Consider the following 18,643-nt stretch of genomic DNA (forward strand, 5'->3'; position numbering starts at 1 on the left):
TAAGAAAAACATCAGAAAATCTTAATTGCTTGATAGTTAATACGGACTCTGAATAGTCAAAACCTTCTAAGAAAACTTCAAACTTAGATGTTTTCCTTTAGCAAGTATTACTACATTTTCAAGGTACAAAAATTCCATACTTATTTATTCTACTTCAAAGCATAGTGTATGAGAAAAACTCAGCAGTTCATGTTAAGAAGACAGCAGACTTAACATTAAATTGGAAAAGAAGAGGCCAAGAATAATTACATGTGAGTATAAGTCAAAAAAGTATGTGAAATCCAAAAATTTATTAGAATAATTCATCATGTTCTAAATGATATGTATTATAAAGATGAGTGTCATTTAAATATTGTGATGAAGAATAAAATACATATAGAAAAATACACAAAATCGTAAGTATACTGCTTGAAAATCATTTCATAAAATAAATACATCTATTTAATGAGTGCTGTGAACAAAACACAAAATATTACAAGCACAGCAGACGCTTCCTTATTCCTTCTCCTAATGACTGTTGCTCTTGTAAGACTGATCATTATTCCAGTTAGGTTAGGTTTGATTCAGGTTAGGTTTGCCTGCCTATAAAATATTATAAAAATAAGATCAAAATGTATGCACTTGATTGTGTTTGGCTTCTTTTGTTCAATATTATGTTTGAGAGATTCACTCATGCTGTTACATGTAGATTTAGTTAATGCATTCTGATTTCTGTACAGCATTCCTTTGTGTGGCTATATACAATATGTTTACCTGTTCCACCATACATGAATATTTTGAGTTATTTCCTTTTTTTCTAATAAGAATATTGTTGGTATAAACAATCTTCTATGCATTTCTCTTGGTTACATGCCAACAGAAATGAAGTGGATTGTTAGGTTACATACTATATTTATAATCAAATTTATAGAACCAAAGAAATTGAAAACTACTGAGGAAAGAAGTAGTAAGAGGGGAAATTTCGGAAATGTAAATCCTTTAAGATAATTTCAAAACACTTGAAAGAAAAACTAAAATTTAAAACTGGAATCTAATAATATTCTATAACTAACAGAAGACCTGAATCCTTTCATTGTGAGGGCCTACCAGGTATTAGGGAAAATCCACTTCCATGGTAAACTCAGAGACTTATTCAGATAAATCTATTGCGGTGTAAATATTAAACAAGCAACTCATCAGGGCTTTCAAGCAAGAAATTTAAATATCTTAAAAAGATAAAAGAATTGGATTGTTATTAGACTTCTTAAAAACAATATACAAATTAGGGCAAGTAGAATATCATTTTCAAAAAATCTAAGTAAAGAAAGAACAAAGTAAGGATATGTCCAGCTAAAAATGCCTTCTCAAATACTATTCAAAAGGAAGTAATTTGAAATGCCTATATTGATGTCAAGCAAAAGAAAATTCAGAATAAGGTATATAAACAGGAATAAAGATAAATATTAATAATAATAAATAATAAATTTTCTAACATAACATGTCTTTTATTTGTATATTTATAAACAGAGTTTTATAATGCATGAAGCAAAATATTTAAAAATAAAAGGAAAAATAAGCAAGTCTGAAATTATATTGAAATCCTGCATCCCATTTTTAATAAATAATAGAAAAAATACATGGAAAATGTCTAAGGACATAGAAGATCTAAGCAAGTATATCTATTAAATTGACAAAATGAACATTTTAAAACATTCTACCCAACAGTATCATAATACATATTCTTTTCAAATATGCAGGGAGTACTTAACAAGATAGACCATATTAACAAGGTATATTTGATTATAATATAATAAATAACTTAATAAACTATAAAAGTTCTGAAAGACTATGAAATGTGTTATCTTACAAAAACTGAATAAAATAGACATCATTATCAAATTATATATGAAAAACATCATTATCAAATTATATATGTATAGTTGAAAATTAACAATATTTTTAAATAGCCTATAGATAAAATTGCAAGTCAGAAAGAATATTAGATGGTATTTTGAATTGGATTAAAATAAACATGATACAATATGTCTGAAATTGTCAAGGAACAAAAATTACAAAACAATTTTGGCAAAGAAGAATAAAGTAGAAGGGCTCACACTTCCTGATCACGCTTATTGTAAAACTACAGTAATCAACACAAATGAACTTCCTATGCTTTATTCTGTGTCAAACCACACTCTGAAGGGCATAAAGGAATATTTGAAGGTAGTAGAATTGTTCTAAATCTTGATTTTGGTGGTTGCTACCTAAAGAGACTTATCTGCCTAAACCCACAGAGTGTGTTTTAGTTAGGGTTAATTTTACTATATGTAAATTTTTTCTAAAAAACTAGAAAGTTTACGTACAAATGATTCAATATTCAAAAATCTCTGAACCATAACAGCAAAAGATATATTGCTTAGGGAAAACACGTATTGTTAGATTATGATAAAATGTTTATTTAATAAAAGGAATGAGGCAGATATAGTTACAGAGGTTTCTGCAAAGGAACTGGTAAGGTTTTATTTCTTAATCTTCATCTGGTTTCCATAGAAACATATATATTATTATTTTTAATCTGTGCATATGTATATATGCATACATATATGCATATATATTCTGAATCTATATTTCTTAAATTAAAAAATAATGTGTATGAAGAGAAAGCTGTGTACTGTGAGAGAGAGAGAGAATATTTTCTGACAGTTCAGTGGATGGAATGAGTCATGAAGGACACAGAGGAATATTTTGGTGTCCAGTGAAAGAGACCTAACTCAAATTGGCTAAAATTATAAACAGAATTTATCTTGAAAATTAACCAAATAAAACCATGAACTCACTTTTTACACACCTGGATTGAGAGACCTGAAAATATTTCTAGAGATCCATTCTTCTCCATGCTCTTTTTCCACTGTGCTGGCTTAATTCTCAAGCCAACTCTGTTTTGGCAGACATAGGGTCATTATCTCTTGGCTTCTGTCCTGCTGATATGGATAGTACAGCAGAAAAGCCAGAGTTTCTTATGCAACTGTTAAAGAAAAAATTCAACACCTGATTTTCATTTATCTAAATTGGGTCATTTTGTAATTAGAGCAAATTAGAACCTGGACCAGATTGAAACAAATGAGTCCTAATGCACAAAATTTAAAGTGAAACTCCCTCACAGTCATGTAAGCACAGGGTCAGCCCTGCAGAGGAGCACGTACTTTAATTTTGCCCCAGGTGCCTCGATTTCCAATTTCAAGTCCTAAGTAGCAGGACTCCAATTGGCCAATTATAGGTTGCAATGCCCATCTCCTGAAACATGAGTAGTTTCTGATCCTTCTACACCTTTAGAATACAGGAGGAGTGGTTCCTACAGAAAAAGCAGTGTCCTGTTACCGGAAGATGGGAAAATAGATGACCTACTGATGTTTACACCATAGAAAGCTTAGTCATATCTCAGAGTGCCTATGATAAATCTGGTGAATGTTGACCTCTCCTATCTAATGATTGATTGTTACATCTTTCTCCTTGTTAGTCTTAGAAATAAATAAAATATCGGCCGGGCGCGGTGGCTCAAGCCTGTAATCCCAGCACTGTGGGAGGCCGAGGCGGGCGGATCACGAGGTCAGGAGATCGAGACCATCCTGGCTAACACGGTGAAACCCCGTCTCCACTAAAAAAATACAAAAAACTAGCCGGGCGAGGTGGCGGGCGCCTGTAGTCCCAGCTACTCGGGAGGCTGAGGCAGGAGAATGGCGTAAACCCGGGAGGTGGAGTTTGCAGTGAGCTGAGATCTGGCCACTGCACTCCAGCCTGGGTGACAGAGCGAGACTCCTTCTCAAAAAAAAAAAAAAAAAAAAGAAAGAAATAAAATATCTTTCTTCATGTGCAGAAAGGCAAGGAGTCGTGATACCAGTTTCTCTAAGAGGTCATTGTGCCAAATTTGTCAAAATTTTAACTGTATTAAATTTCAATTATTTTTCCCAGAGAAATAGAATTGTGAGCTTTTCAATGGGACTGCAATCCAGGATGATATGCCAAAAGAGCTAATAAAATGTTTCAAAAATGAGTGGGGTAAAATTGTGATCCATAGACACAATTAGAAATACTTAGAAAGTTGTTTCAATTTTGATTAAATGGTTACTAGGTATATTAATCGCTAAGCTATTTGACTTTAGGTGCTACAACTTGATGTGAAATGACATTTACATTGTAAGTAGAGTAATTAGGTGGTGCGGGTATTTATGAGTAACTAAGAAACTGAAGTTCGATAAAATAGCTTGTTTTTTTTTATTATTTATTTATTTATTTTGAGACAGAGTCTCACTCTGTCACCCAGGCTGGAGTGCAGTGGCATGATCTGGGCTCACTGCAAGCTCCTCCTCCTGTGTTCACGCCATTCTACTGCCTCAGCCTCCCGAGTAGCTGGGACTACAGGCGCCCACCACCATGCCCGGCTAATTTTTTGTATTTTTAGTAGAGACGGGGTTTCACCGTGTTAGCTAGAGGGGTCTTGATCTCCTGACCTCGTGATCTGCCCGCCTCGGCCTCCCAAAGTTCTGGGATTACAGGCGTGAGCCACCGCACCCAGCCCGTCTTGGTTTCTATATAAATGGATTGATGGACTCCAAGAGTACAATGTGAATTTGTTATTTTTACCAATGATTTGGATGAAAACAATAACAGTTATGATAATGAAGGCTCTGAAACTTTTGTCATTACGTCAGAAATTGTGTTAAGTACTTTACATAATTAATTTTAATTCTCACACAAATTCCGTGAGTCAAGTGATTCTTTACCCATTTTACAGGTAAAGAAGTTGGATCTCAGAGGCTGGGCAGCTTGGGTAAATGAGCTAGATCATCAAAGTCTTAATTTAATGGGCAAAAATAAACTGCCCTGTATTTATTAAATAAGATAATTGCATAATATTACTTAATGCCACCATGTGTCAAAAATATACATGCAGTTTTAGATGTCTGAAAATACAATTTGAGTAAACAATATAATGTGGCAATTCCAGAGTCCAATAAAATCACAGGCTACCTGAAGGGAAATGTTGCGTCTTAAGTAAGGATAAAAATAAAAAATTGTATTTTTTTGTTATTCGGTACCCCTATTATTGAATTTAGCTCTAGACATCACATTTCAAATGGTGACATTGACAGCCTGGAGTGTGTCCAGGGAGAGTAATCAGCATAGAAAATAAATCAATATCATACAAATGAAAAAAGTTTTCATTGATCAAAAAAGATTTGTGGGGAAATTTATTTTTACATAATCTAACTTATGTTATTTAGAAGAAAGATTGCACTTCACCTATGTGGCCCTAGACTTTCTGAACTGATGGTTTAAAGATAAATGTCAGTTTGCTATAACAAAGAAATTTCTAATAACCAAATATTCCAGATAAAGACTAGAGCACAGTTAGATACCAGGATTTTTCTTTACTTGAGATTTTAATCGGAGAAAAGATATTCTGTTTTAGGGAAATGTGTATAGGGATGTGAATACTGGGGAGTTTTCTAATTCTCTTTTTCCTTGATCTTACATTTTCAGGATTTACCGATGAACCACAATAATATGATCCAGAACCTTCTAGAAACAAACAACCTTCATCTCTTACTCTTCCTTCATTTTTTTAATGAAGCAGGAATTCAAGACCATGTAATTGAAGGTTTTATTATTGCCTGATATTCCAGAGAGATTTAAATTATGGTTATTTAGTACAGATGAAAATAAATGGAACATTAGGAAAGTTGTTGAATTGATCAAGGTCATATTGTGCCTTATAAATATTTTACCCAATACTTATTCTTTGATTTGACATGTTTCTGATTCTCAAATATCCTGGACATTTTCTCTTCAGTCTCCCCAACTACTGAAATCAGATCTTAGGTGACTTATGCATATCCCTTTTATGTTCCTTTTACATATTCTAGAATCTAAATAACTTAGGAAGTCTGATTAACTCAAGAATGCCAACATGTTATTGAGTCATTGGTTAATATATGATCACTTCTATATTTACATGTGTATCTTCAAAAGGCAACTTTTAATCATTTACATTTTGTGCCAAAAGAATAATTGCAATTAAAATTTAGACCCAGTGCCAGATCTTGGTTAATTGATTGACAGAATCTTTTGTCTTTCTAAAATTTGAAATTATCTATTCTAACCTCCAGACAATTATGATTCAAATGACTCTTACCAGTTGATATTACCTTCTTCTGAGCACAAGAAAGGGAAAAATATATATTATTTTGTTTCGTATTCAGTCTCTTTCCTCTATCACTTTTAGGGCTACCTGAGCAACTTAAAAGACCAACTAGGAACTAGAGGCCAAAATTCTTATCAAGGTCATAGTGCTGAACTGAAGAACCTGTCCTCAGCCAGCATTTCAGGATTTGCGTCTACTCTATTTCTTCCCAGGAAATTATATTTACAAATATAATTTGAGTTTTGAATTAGACTTTTTCTTGATTCACAGGCTGTAACTCTTCCAACCATCTGGCCTAACTTAGAGCTAACAACAGGGAACCATTGAGAGCAGAAATAAAGCAAAGGAGGAAAGATGTATCTGTCTTCTCTATACAACTAAAAAAGGAAGTGTCTGCAGATTTTCAGGAGCCCAGTCTCTGAATGCTCAGCCGGAAATGCCAGCTCCTTGTCTTCTCTGAAAACCAAGGTCTGTTTTAGTTCTGTGACCCTGTCATTTTAAGAACTTTAATTAGTATTGAATGCAGCCTGGCAGAATCCTAACTATCTGTGAGGCCACATTAGTTCTATGATTCCTTTGAATCAGGGACTATAAATTAAGGACAATATCAAATTCCAGGTTCTTGTTCCAACTTCTAACTTTTCAAGAAAGTCATTAGCTAGATTAATATATTTTCTTAATTGCTATCTCTGTCTTTTTCTCTTAAGGCATGTCTCTCAAAGTTTTTGTTTTTTTTATCTTGCCTGAATAGGGAAAGAATGTTTCTTTTCTAAAAATATTCATAATTTGTCTATGCTTAATTTAACTTACTTTAATAATGTACTCCTTCATGGTCCTTCTTAGCACTGTACTGTAACTCTGCCTCATTATTATGTTTGTGTTTCTTTAATAATGTTTTTAACTTAGCAAAATATCTTTTTGCAATCCACAGAGGATAGAACACAATACATTAAATAAATTTCATATTAATATTGCTGGAGAGCTCATCTACGGCCAAACAACATTTCACCTTAATCACAATGCTTATGGGAATGATTTGAAATACTGTATAAGATATAATTCTTTAATAATAGTCCAATAAAAGGTTATAATTATGTGGTTTCACAAATGTCTTTCTTCTCAATAAAAGCTTTATTTATGTGAACAGTATGTCTTTTAAATGACTTAAGAATAAAACATTTCTACCTTGACTTATGCATTAAAATAAGTAGTAGGGGGGTGGTGGTGCAAAAATCTATTTTTCAAAACATAACCCAGCCACCTAATGACTTGTTTAGCTGAGCATCAATCTTTGTAGCTGCCAGAGCTTCTCTCTTTCCTTCGGATGAACTGGCATAATGCTTACTTGGCTCACATGTAGAAAAAAATGTCCTCTTTCCTAGGGGAATGATTATTAGCATTTCTTCACAGTAATGTGGAGAGTACCTCTTATCTTAGAGACAGCTCCTTTTTTTCAGAAAAAAAAAAAAAAAAAATTCTGTTCTGCCCCCATCTGGGGAGTGATGAAAAAGAAAGGAAATTATTATTAGGAAAGAAATCATCCAAAAGTGTCCCTATATGTTTCAGTGAAAAAGACAGGTTGGATTCCAAGGGACAATTTTAAGTAAATGTGTTCTAGTGTAGGATACTTCTTGGTGCTGTACATCGCTATTTAGCAAATATTTATATTGGATAACTCAGGAGCCTAGCCCTACCTTGTACAATCTTGAGCAGCAAAACTCTTTACCTCTGAGTCAGTCCCAACACATATAATATATACTTATACTTCATATATATATACTTCATATAATATGATATATTATTAAGTATATAAATATACTTCATTACCATCACCAACACCGCATCAAATTTTATTCTTCCCATGTTACTTCATGAAACACATTTTAACATTTTCTCCAAGCTGCATTCCATCACCAAAGTAAATTTACTAATTTCCTAGATATTTATCTTTTAAAATTATAAAATTAATCCAGACTATAAAAACATGGAGATCAATACAGCATAAATCCTACTATAAAAAGGTAAAAATCTACTGAAAAACATGTGTGAGTCCTTAAATAACACAAAGTGGTATTCAGCTTAAATTGTGTTTCATTCTGGCTTTGTCATTTACTAATTGTTTTATCTGAAAAGTTGTTTAAACTTGACAAAACTTAGTGCTTTTATCTGTGAAATAAGCATAATAAAACTTAATTCTGTAGTGTTGTTATGAAACTTAAAATACATATGGTAATTCTTGAAAAGTGTTTCACATAGTGCTTTGCAAATGATTACCACATGATAAAATGTTTCATGTGAAAAAAGAAAGGCTAAAATATAAGATTGCAATGATAGAGAAAAACACAGAGGCCTACATACATTTCCTGGAAGGTCCCAGGAAACACCATAAAAAGAGGATTTCATTTTAGCTTAATCTTAAAGAGGAGCTGGAGAAAGGAGAATGAGATTCCAGGTAACAGGGCAAATGTTCTCAATAGAAATGAAGGAGAAAATCAAATGAAGTGTTGAGAAATGGCAAGTAATTCCGTGAAATTGTATAATAGTGCCTGAGTGGACATTAACTGATCTGATTATAGATGAAAACAAGATGGCTGATTCCTAAGTCCATATGTCCATTTCCAGTGAATGTCTACAGGAAGAGACTTCATTTCGGTTTAATTCATCAGTAGTTCTAAATGATCATTGTAATCATAAGGTGAGAAAAAACTGAGGTGACAAAAACTGGGTGCCTTATTTGCAAGAGGGAAGCAAAGGACCTTTTAAGATCATGTTGTATAAATAGAATGACCTCAGATGAATTGGCAGACTGTTTTAATTTTCTAAGGGAGTATTTATGAATAAATTTTCTGCAAATAGGGCCCCGTACTTGCTCTTGTCTGCAAATGTGTGGGTAGAAACACCACTGCACTTCTGGCTTCCTCACAATTACAGATACTTGATTTTTTCTCCTATATCTTTTTAGTACAATCACCTACATGGAGTTTAGGGGTCATGTCATGGACAAATACTTTTACTTAGCTGAGATAATTATAAGGACACATCTTACAACCTTAATCTCACATTATCTCCTAGAAAGTTTAATGGGAATGTAACCCACTCTCACTGTAGCCTTTCTAATTGACACAGTTGTCAGGATCACAGAGCACTGGCTTACTATTTTGCAAATAAGTGTGGACTTCTTGCAGAGGAGAATGCATGAAACTTGGAATCTTAAAATGTTGATGGTAAGCCTGTGTTGTCATTGTCTCCCTCTGAATTTCACGAAACGATTGAAACCTTAAGGATTGTTTCCTCAAATATTGTATGGGAAAACCACCTCAGCCTACATATCAGTGTGGTTGTAATAAATATCATAAGTATAAATGTGTTTAGAATATTTTAAAAACACTACAATTTTATGTTATGTTTTTATTGTAGTATTATTATAAATATAATATTTTATTTTCAAATTGATCTCTTACTATGGTTGTCTAAATTTAGGATGTGGTCTTTAAACTATATAACGTTCTTGGGGAAGTGGGCTCGTTTAACCTCAAAGTCAGTTCACACAATTTGAGCACTGATTCCTCAGAAGGTGTGTCAAAATAATCCAATGTTTCTTTTAGGTTAAAAAATGTTGAAATTCCTGAAAACATTAACCTGAGACTAAGGTAAAACAGATTTCATGGTCCGGTTGTATTTAAAAAAATAACAAAGGTGAAATAAGATAATATGATCTCTAAAGTCTTCCTACTCCATAATGTAATTTAATTTGAGAAAGTTAGACCAAATGTAGAATCTACTTTTCTTTTCCTAATCATTCCATCCAATCAAACAAAGCAAAACAAATAAACAATACATATACACAAAAATACAGTACTCTTCCTTTTCCTATCAATGGGGAAATTGAACCCGTGCATTAAAAAACAAAAACAAAAATAAGATTTCTGTCTTGTCATGAATCCCATTAGCACCACTTCAAATTTGCCAAATTTGATGATCAGCTTCTTGCCACTGGAAATATGCTGTAGGTTTTCCCTCCACTGCCCAAAAACTGGGTCATGGGCCAAGTTTCACCAAAGCTTTTGGCAGTGATGGCCTAGAACTCACTCAAACAGTTATAATTTTTTTAAGAAATCCAAACATGCATTATTTCTAACCCAATAATATCACTGGACACTTTCACTAGGGATTATTATTAGCTCATTATTACTTGTAGAAATGGTGAATAGTTTAAATTTCTTCAAAGCAAGGAAGTCAGCTAAGATTTCAGTCCTATTGTCAGCCTGTCTGAAGAGATTTTTAGATTGGTAAGATTACCTCCAACAAGAAGCTACAAAATATAATCATTTCAGATCCGTTTTTGAATTATAAACTCAAAATGATTTCATAAATTTCTATAAAAGGGTTGCTTTAGGATGTTAGTACTTATGCAATTTCTGGGAGTTAAAACAAAAAAGCATGTTTTATGGGTGAGATAAAGAGCTTAGAGCTGGCTTAAAGTAACTCTTTTTCATAACGATTTCAAATAAAGAGTATGAAGGTTGCAGGGGGAAAAGTTATACTAACTTGTATCATTCCCCAGATAGAAATTCATGTCTGCTTAAGTAAATGCCATCAACGTTGGCAACTATCTTTACCTCCCTCCAAAAAATATGCCTATGCCATCAACGTAGATACCTATCTTTACCTCCCTCCATGTTTCAATAATTGTAGGATGCAAATATGTCCATATACTCATACACTGACATACACGATATATTTTTCCAACACAATGAATTAAAGCAGATTTTTAATTTACAGAAAAAATTAGAGTTAGGTTAGTTATAACCAGTGGTGCTTACATTTTTTGTGTTATTTTTAATCAATTTCATAACTTCTCATAATTTCTATTTTTTTCTTTCGTTCTTAAATAATGATAAACTTTCTAAGTTCTCTCTTACTTTGTTCACAGTGTTGTTATCAGGGGTCAAATAATAAAACATATTTCTCAATTCTCCAGAGACTGAAATATGTTCTATATATGTTATGAAATCCATATGAAAGATTCTCCCTACTAATTGCAAATGACATTCTAAATGCAACTTGATTGAAATTTATTTTATCCCCCCAAGCACTTTTATGCTATTACTTTGCAAAACAAACATGCTCCTCATTTGCTTCCAGTTTACAATAGCATGTTCCCAGTTTGCAGTTCCACTTTGGACTTGCGTCTTCCTTGAAGGTTCGACTGCATTTGATTTAGCCATCAGCTGCTAAGGAATATATTAGTAGTCTGGTATTTCCAGTAGTCTTTTATACCAGCTCATTGCTTAATGTCAGCTGTTCTTTTTTATATATGCAGTAAGAGGCAGATCCCTTATTGAGTGAGGAGATATCTCAAGCCTAGGGTATCTCCACTATTTCCTCATACTGGAAAGCTCAGATCTTTATCTTACATATTTGTTTCTCTATTTCTTTTTTTAATATAGTTCTGAGCCCTTGGCAGGAAATATTACTCAGCTGTTGATGAGTTGCAATTCCACATAGCAAAATTACATCCTGAGGCAACTGTCAGTTAGTAGATTAGCCAGGGCTACAATTATATTGTGACATTTGACTAATTGTCATTCAGGCCTAAAAGACAAACATGCTGACTCTTAAGTTCCAGAGCTGAGCTTTTAAGAATGAGCTAATTGGAGGGGTTCCCTTCCTTCTCGGGAACCTCCTATTTAGCATCTTTAAATAATAGATGGAAGCATTTATCAATATTAAGATACATAATACAGTCACTTCCACTTAGCCTGATCCCTTAGTCATATTACATTTATCAATTGGATTAAAGCATTAAAACCTTATCAGCCTTCTTTCCTAATCAATAGTAATTATTTCAAGCATATTTTAGTGGATAATGAAATTATAATACCTCCAGAGACCAGCAACTTTTACAGACAATAAAAAATTAGAAAAAATAAATTAAACACAGGGTATATAAAAATAACCTGTCAAAAGCCTGATCTGAGGCAGGACTATAAAGAGCGTAAGGCAAAATTTTAAAACTTTTCTTATCATTATTAACCTGATAGGTGCTTTGTGTTTTATTTTCACTTAGAACTCAGAGGTACAATTTTCTTGGTTATATTTCATATACATTTAGGTCTTCAAAGTGAAAACTCCAGTTTAAACTTCAGTTCAGCAAATATTTCCCGGCTTGGTTACAATGGCTGCATAAGATAATAAAATATATGTGAAAATGAAAATTCAAGTCATAACAGGTCTAAATTTGCAGACCTTTAAGATAAAGAAGAAAAGTCACAATATAGAATTGAAAAAGCAGTATAGTCTTAACCATCAAAAGTCAATACAACATAAAGAATAAATTGGTTATCTATTGCTGCATTCTAAGTTCTGACATATGTATCTTCTCAAAACAACCTTAATTATCTTACAGGTTTTTTGGGTTAGGGACCCTGTCATGTCTTCTTTGGGTTGTCTGACTCAAGGTCTCCCATAAGGTTGCAATCAGGGTGTCAGCTGGGGCTGCAGTCATTCTGCAAGTTCCAGTGGGGGAAGATCCACCTCTAACTTAATTCACAAGGTGTTTGATGTGATTGCATTCCTTGTGGGCTGTCAGAATTAGAACCTCAGGCTGTCCTCAGTTTCTTGTCACATGTGGCCTCTCCATTGGGTAGCTCACAACATGGCAGCTTGCTTTATCAGAGCAAGTGAGCATGAAGGTGAGAGACGGAGAGAGTGAAGGGGATGTGGGGAGAAAGAGAGGAGAAGGAGAGAATGAGATAGTGTAAGATGGCAAGGGAAGGAGTTCAAAAAAGGAGGAAGTCATAGATCTAATCTTGAAAGTGACATTCTATTATTTTTACCGCATTCTATTTGTTAGAAGCAAATCACTAGGTCTGGCTCACACTCAAGGAAAGAGGACTGCACAAGTGGAGGATTACTGAGATTATTTAAGAATTTGGATTCTGTTAGAAGGCTTCATACAACAATGAAAAATTATTGTTTTGTTTACCTTAGCCCCCAAGATACAGGCATTTTTCATGCTAGAATGGAGGCCCATACCATCAAATTATCAACTTTTCTTCTGGTGACTGACTTTAACACATAGTATATAAAGATATATTTATAATATATGTAGGATTTTTATATTTTATATATAAATATATTTATATATAAATTTTTATTTATAAAATATATTTTAAAATATAAAAATCTTATATATATTATATATAAAGATTTATATATTTATATGTGTGTGTGTAGTGTGTATGTATGACTGTCCACTCTTACACTGGGTAAAGCAGCAAAACTGAATATTCAATTTACAGTAACATTTAATATATTTGGCATATCATGGCTCTTAAAATGACCTCTCAATATTTAATTACCTATGAAAGCATACACTCTATAGTTTCTTACTATGACTGAAATCGGTGACTTGTCACTATCAGCTACGACATTATACCTGGGTCGGAGTGCATGCAGGAATCTTGTTTATTAATAAGTAAAAACTCCAAATCATTCTTATGCATAAAGTTCCTGCAGTGCACTTTTAGAAATGTCCATGCTTTGTGTTTGCTTGACATTTTTTAACAAACAAAATAAATGAAACTTGAGAGCATAACTGAACGTACATGTTGAAGTTCTCCAGCTAGTTAGTCATAGACCTTAGGCTAGAATCAACTCATTTGACTCCCAATTTAGTGCTTGTTAAAAAAACTATATATTATACTAATATATTATGAGCCATAGAGTACAACTAAAAGACTATTTGGTATAGGACATCTGCTAATTTTTCTTCTCACTCCCTTCATTCATTGAGTGCATGAATAAACAAGATTGACATGGATAAGCTTTAGATAAATGAATTCAATATATTTTAAGAACTCTTGAACATTTTAGAAAAGCATGTGTTTAAAGGAAACATACCATAACTGTAAGTTGTCACAGGTAGTAACTAAGATTTGATGTCACAGGTGGTAAATGTATTTACCAAGATAGTCATTAGTGAAGAAAGGTGAATTTATTAGAGATGGTGTTAAAATATGTTGCAAAGATGCAATGGGCAGCATAGCAGAGACAGGCCTGTCTACAAAGAGGCAGGGGCTGGAGGGAAATTTTATAGGTTCATGCTGGAGGGGACTACATGAAGAACAAGGTCTTGCTGCTGGAACCACCATGGAATGAGATCATTGTGCCCCCAGGTTGTTTGTGATTAGCTGTGTCTCAGAACAATTGTTCATTTTTCTCCCCACTTGGGATCTTCCTCTGGAGCCCCTTCCTCATTGTTGCTTTCTCATAAGGACTCTGCAGTACCCTTACACAGAACAATGGCAAATCTTTGGTATTGGGGCAGAGGTCTCATCTTCCAACTACTTCCTGCTGGTCTGTGGCATACAGTTGACCCTACCTGTGGTTGTTGGTCTGTCAGTAGACCCTGTGGTCATTGTCCCAGATTGTGGGGCGTAGGATATTGGATCTTGCTGGAGGAAGGGACTCATTAGAAAAAGGGTGCATATCAAGTGAAACTGATATCCAGCTGAATCCAGGGGAGACTTGTAAATGGAGCAGAAATCATTACAGAGAGACTGATATTGTGTTAATAGCATCATTTGAAGGTGAAAATACTGAATTCTGGAAGATAAAAGATCATTTCTTAAGCCAGTTACTCAAAAGGCAAAGAAAAACCTTCTGTAGTGTGACTATTTTTCCTTAATGGAAGCCCATTTAGATAACCTGGAAGTTAAACCTGATGAAGAAGTATTTGAATTTAATTAGACACAGGAAGACTGTGTTTGGGGTTATGAATACAGGAGAGGAATACATGACTCTTAAGAACAGCATGAGAAGGACTTTTGTTTCTGTTTTTGTTTGTTTGTTTTACAATGAGGATTTAGACATATTAAGAAAAGTCAAGGTTACAAAATTATGTTAGAGGAAAATACTGCTTAATTTTTTGACCTTCAAGATGAAACATTTTAGCATTATGCCATAGTAATACTTAGAACTAGAAAAGAAAGTTATAGGAACTGACAAAAACTGAATGGGAGAGTTGTTATCTCAGACATGCTACAGGGAAGAAAAAGCAGGAAGCAGTGACACACTGCAAAAATTTAAATTTCTGAGATATGATACTGAGAAGTTTGTTGCTGTTGTTATTTGTTTTAGCGACAGAGTTTTGCTCTGTTGTCCAAGCTGCATTACAGTGGTGCAAACTCACCTCTCTGCAACCTTCACCTCGCAGATTCAAGTGATTTTCCTGCCTCAGCCTTCCGAGTAGCTGGGATTATGGAGGTATGCAAACACATCCAGCTGATTTTTGTATTTTTAGTAGTGATAGGGTTTCACCATGTTTTCAATGCTGGTCTTGAACGGCTAGCCTCATGTCATCTGCCCACCTCGACCTCCCAAGTGTTGGGATGACAGGCATTAGCCACCATGCCTGGTCTCTGAAAAGTTTATTAAAAAAACATTAAAAGTAAAACCTCTTGCAGTTTTATTAAGATCACATTAATACCCTAAGAAAACATTTGTTAACACAGGAGACCAATGTTTGAAAGACTGTCCCAAATAATTCCCTTTCAATTATAACCAACTTAATCACATACAAAATTTGTTTTAGAAATTCCCCTTCATGAACATTTTCATGACTTACACAGACCATCTATGTCATTCTTGGACTTTCTTTCTTGTCCTAAACATCCCTCTTTCTTTCTGTTTTCTTTTCTTTTCTTTTTTTTTTCTTTTTTTTTTTTAATGGAGTCTTGCTCTGTTGCCCAGGCTGGAGTGCAGTCGTGTGATCTTGGCTCACTGTAAGCTCTGCCTCCCGGGTTCACACCATTCTCCTGCCTCAGCCTCCTGAGTAGCTGGGACTACAGGTCCCTGCCACCACACCCGGCTAATTTTTTGTATTTTTTTAGTAGGGATGGATTTTCACCATGTTAGCCAGGATGGACTCGATTTCCTGACCTTGTGATCCACCCACCTCGGCCTTCCTAAGTGCTGGGATTACCGGTATGAGCCACTGTGCCTGGCCTAAGCATCCCTCTTTCTTAAATAACCAGTAATTTCATTTTAGGACAAGAATTTATGATACAAGATCCTCATACACAAATCTCTTTCTTTATATTCTTCTTTACCAAAACCATCTCTTGAACTTTATAACCTTTTTTATGTCTCTGTTATATCCTGGTTCTTTTCACCTTATTTCATACATAATCTTTAAATATCCTTTGAATTAAACAAAAACATTTTCATTTTGTTAGGAAGTTAACGTTTATACTGAATGTTGCTGTGTGAGCTCTGTGAAGGGTATACAAATGAGGAGGTTATCTACATACTGTAGATGTTGCCCCTCTTGAAGAGATTACTGAGTTAGATTTCTTGCTAGGGCTTTTCTGAATAAGTGTGGGCTATTTCAAACCCCTGAGTTAGGACAAGCTAGGGTGAAGTTATTAGTTAAAGATTTAGGTAGTTTTCCTGGAAGAAATAAGGTAATTAGAGGGAAAGATGAATTCTGAGACTGAGTAAATATTTAGCATGAACCTGTCTTGAAACGTGTATTTTTTGTCCCAAAGTGATGTGAGCTATTTAGACATTACCAGGGACTTTTGGAAGAATGGTAATTGGTCCCTTAAGTAATATAAAGAAGTGTGAATTTTTCTTTTGGAGGGAGGATGCACCATACATTCCATTTATTCAACAAGATTTGGAAGAGAGTTGCTCAGAAAAGGAGATTAGTACAGAATCACTCTAAGTCATTTATTTAGCCAAAAATTAACTTCAAAATGTTTAAAATACAAAAATGTTTACTAGCTAATAGAAGGGAGACCAAACTTTCCAAACAAGACGCAATAAAGACAGCATGAGGCTGAGTCTGTCACCTCTCCTCTCCTTTTTCTGTTATTTACTGGAAAGGTAAAAACAAAAAATGTTATTTTTTTTTAATATTACACAAAAATCTTATTTAAAAGAAACAACCAAATTTCACCTTTGTATTAGTGTATTGTTAATGTTAAATCAAATTCTTTTTTTTTTTTTTTTTGAGATGGAGTCTCACTCTGTCACCCAGGCTGGAGTGCAGTGGCCGAATCTCAGCTCACTGCAAGCTCTGCCTCCCGGGTTCACGCCATTCTCCTGCCTCAGCCTCCCGAGTAGCTGGGACTACAGGCACCCATCACCTCGCTTGGCTAGTTTTTTGTATTTTTTAGTAGAGACGGGGTTTCACCGGGCTAGCCAGGATGATCTCGATCTCCTGACCTCGTGATCCACCCGTCTCAGCCTCCCAAAGTGCTGGGATTACAGGCTTGAGCCACCGCGCCCAGCCCAAATTCTTAATAAAACCTTATAAACAAATGTATCCAATCTTCCCCCTAACTCAACCTTTATTTTAAATTCAAGGGTACATGCCAGGATGTGCAAGTTGGTTACATGGGTAAACGTGTGCCAAGGTGGTTTGCTCTACAGATCATCCTATCACAAAAGTATTAAGACCAGCATCTATCAACTGTTCTTTCTGATAGTCTCTCTCCCAACCCTACCCCCCTCCATAGGCCCCAGTGTGTGTTGTTTTCCCACGTGTCAATGTGTTCTCATCATTCAGCTCCTACTTACAAGTGAGAACATTCAGTGTTTGGTTTTGTGTTTCTGCATTAGTTTCCTGAGGATAACGGCTTCCAACTCCATTCATGTGCCTGCAAAGAACATGATTTTGTTCCTTTTAATGACTGCATAGTATTACATTTAGTATATGTACCATGTTTCTTTATCCAGTTTATCACTTATGAACCTTTAGGTTGATTCCATGTCTTTACTACTGTGCTATTGTGAATAGTGCTTCAGTGAACATATGCATGCATGTATGTTTTTAATAAAATAATTTATATTTCTTTGGGTACATACCCAGTGGGACTGCAGCATCTAATCATATAGGTCTTTGAGGAATCACCACACTGTCTTCCACAATGGTTGAACTAATTTATACTCCTACCAACAGTGTAAAAGTGCTTTTTTTTTTTTTTTTTTTTTTTTTTTTTTCGCTAACCTCACTAGTATCTGTTGTTTTTTGACTTTTATTTTGAGTGGTGAGAGATGGTATCTCATTGTGGTTTTGATTTGCTATTTTTAATCATTAGTAATGGTGAGCTTTTTTCATATATTTGTTGGCCACATGAATGTCTTCTTCTGAAAAGTGTCTGTTTGTGTCTTTTCTCACTTTTTAATATGGTTCTTTGTTCATTTTTTTCTTTTAAATGTGTTTTAGCTCCTTGTGGACTCACATATTAGTCCTTTGTAAAATGGATAGTTTGTAAAATTTTTCTCCTATTCTGTAGGTTGTCTGTTCATGCTGATGATAGTTTCTTCTGCTGTGCAGACCTCTGAGGTTTAATTAAATCCCATTTGTCAATTTTTTATTTTGTTGCAATTGCTTTTGGTGTTTCCATCATAAAATCTTTGCTCATGACTGTGTCCTGAATGGTATTGCTT

This window comes from Rhinopithecus roxellana, chromosome 17, assembly GCF_007565055.1.
Source record: "Rhinopithecus roxellana isolate Shanxi Qingling chromosome 17, ASM756505v1, whole genome shotgun sequence".
Taxonomy (NCBI): Eukaryota; Metazoa; Chordata; class Mammalia; order Primates; family Cercopithecidae; genus Rhinopithecus; species Rhinopithecus roxellana.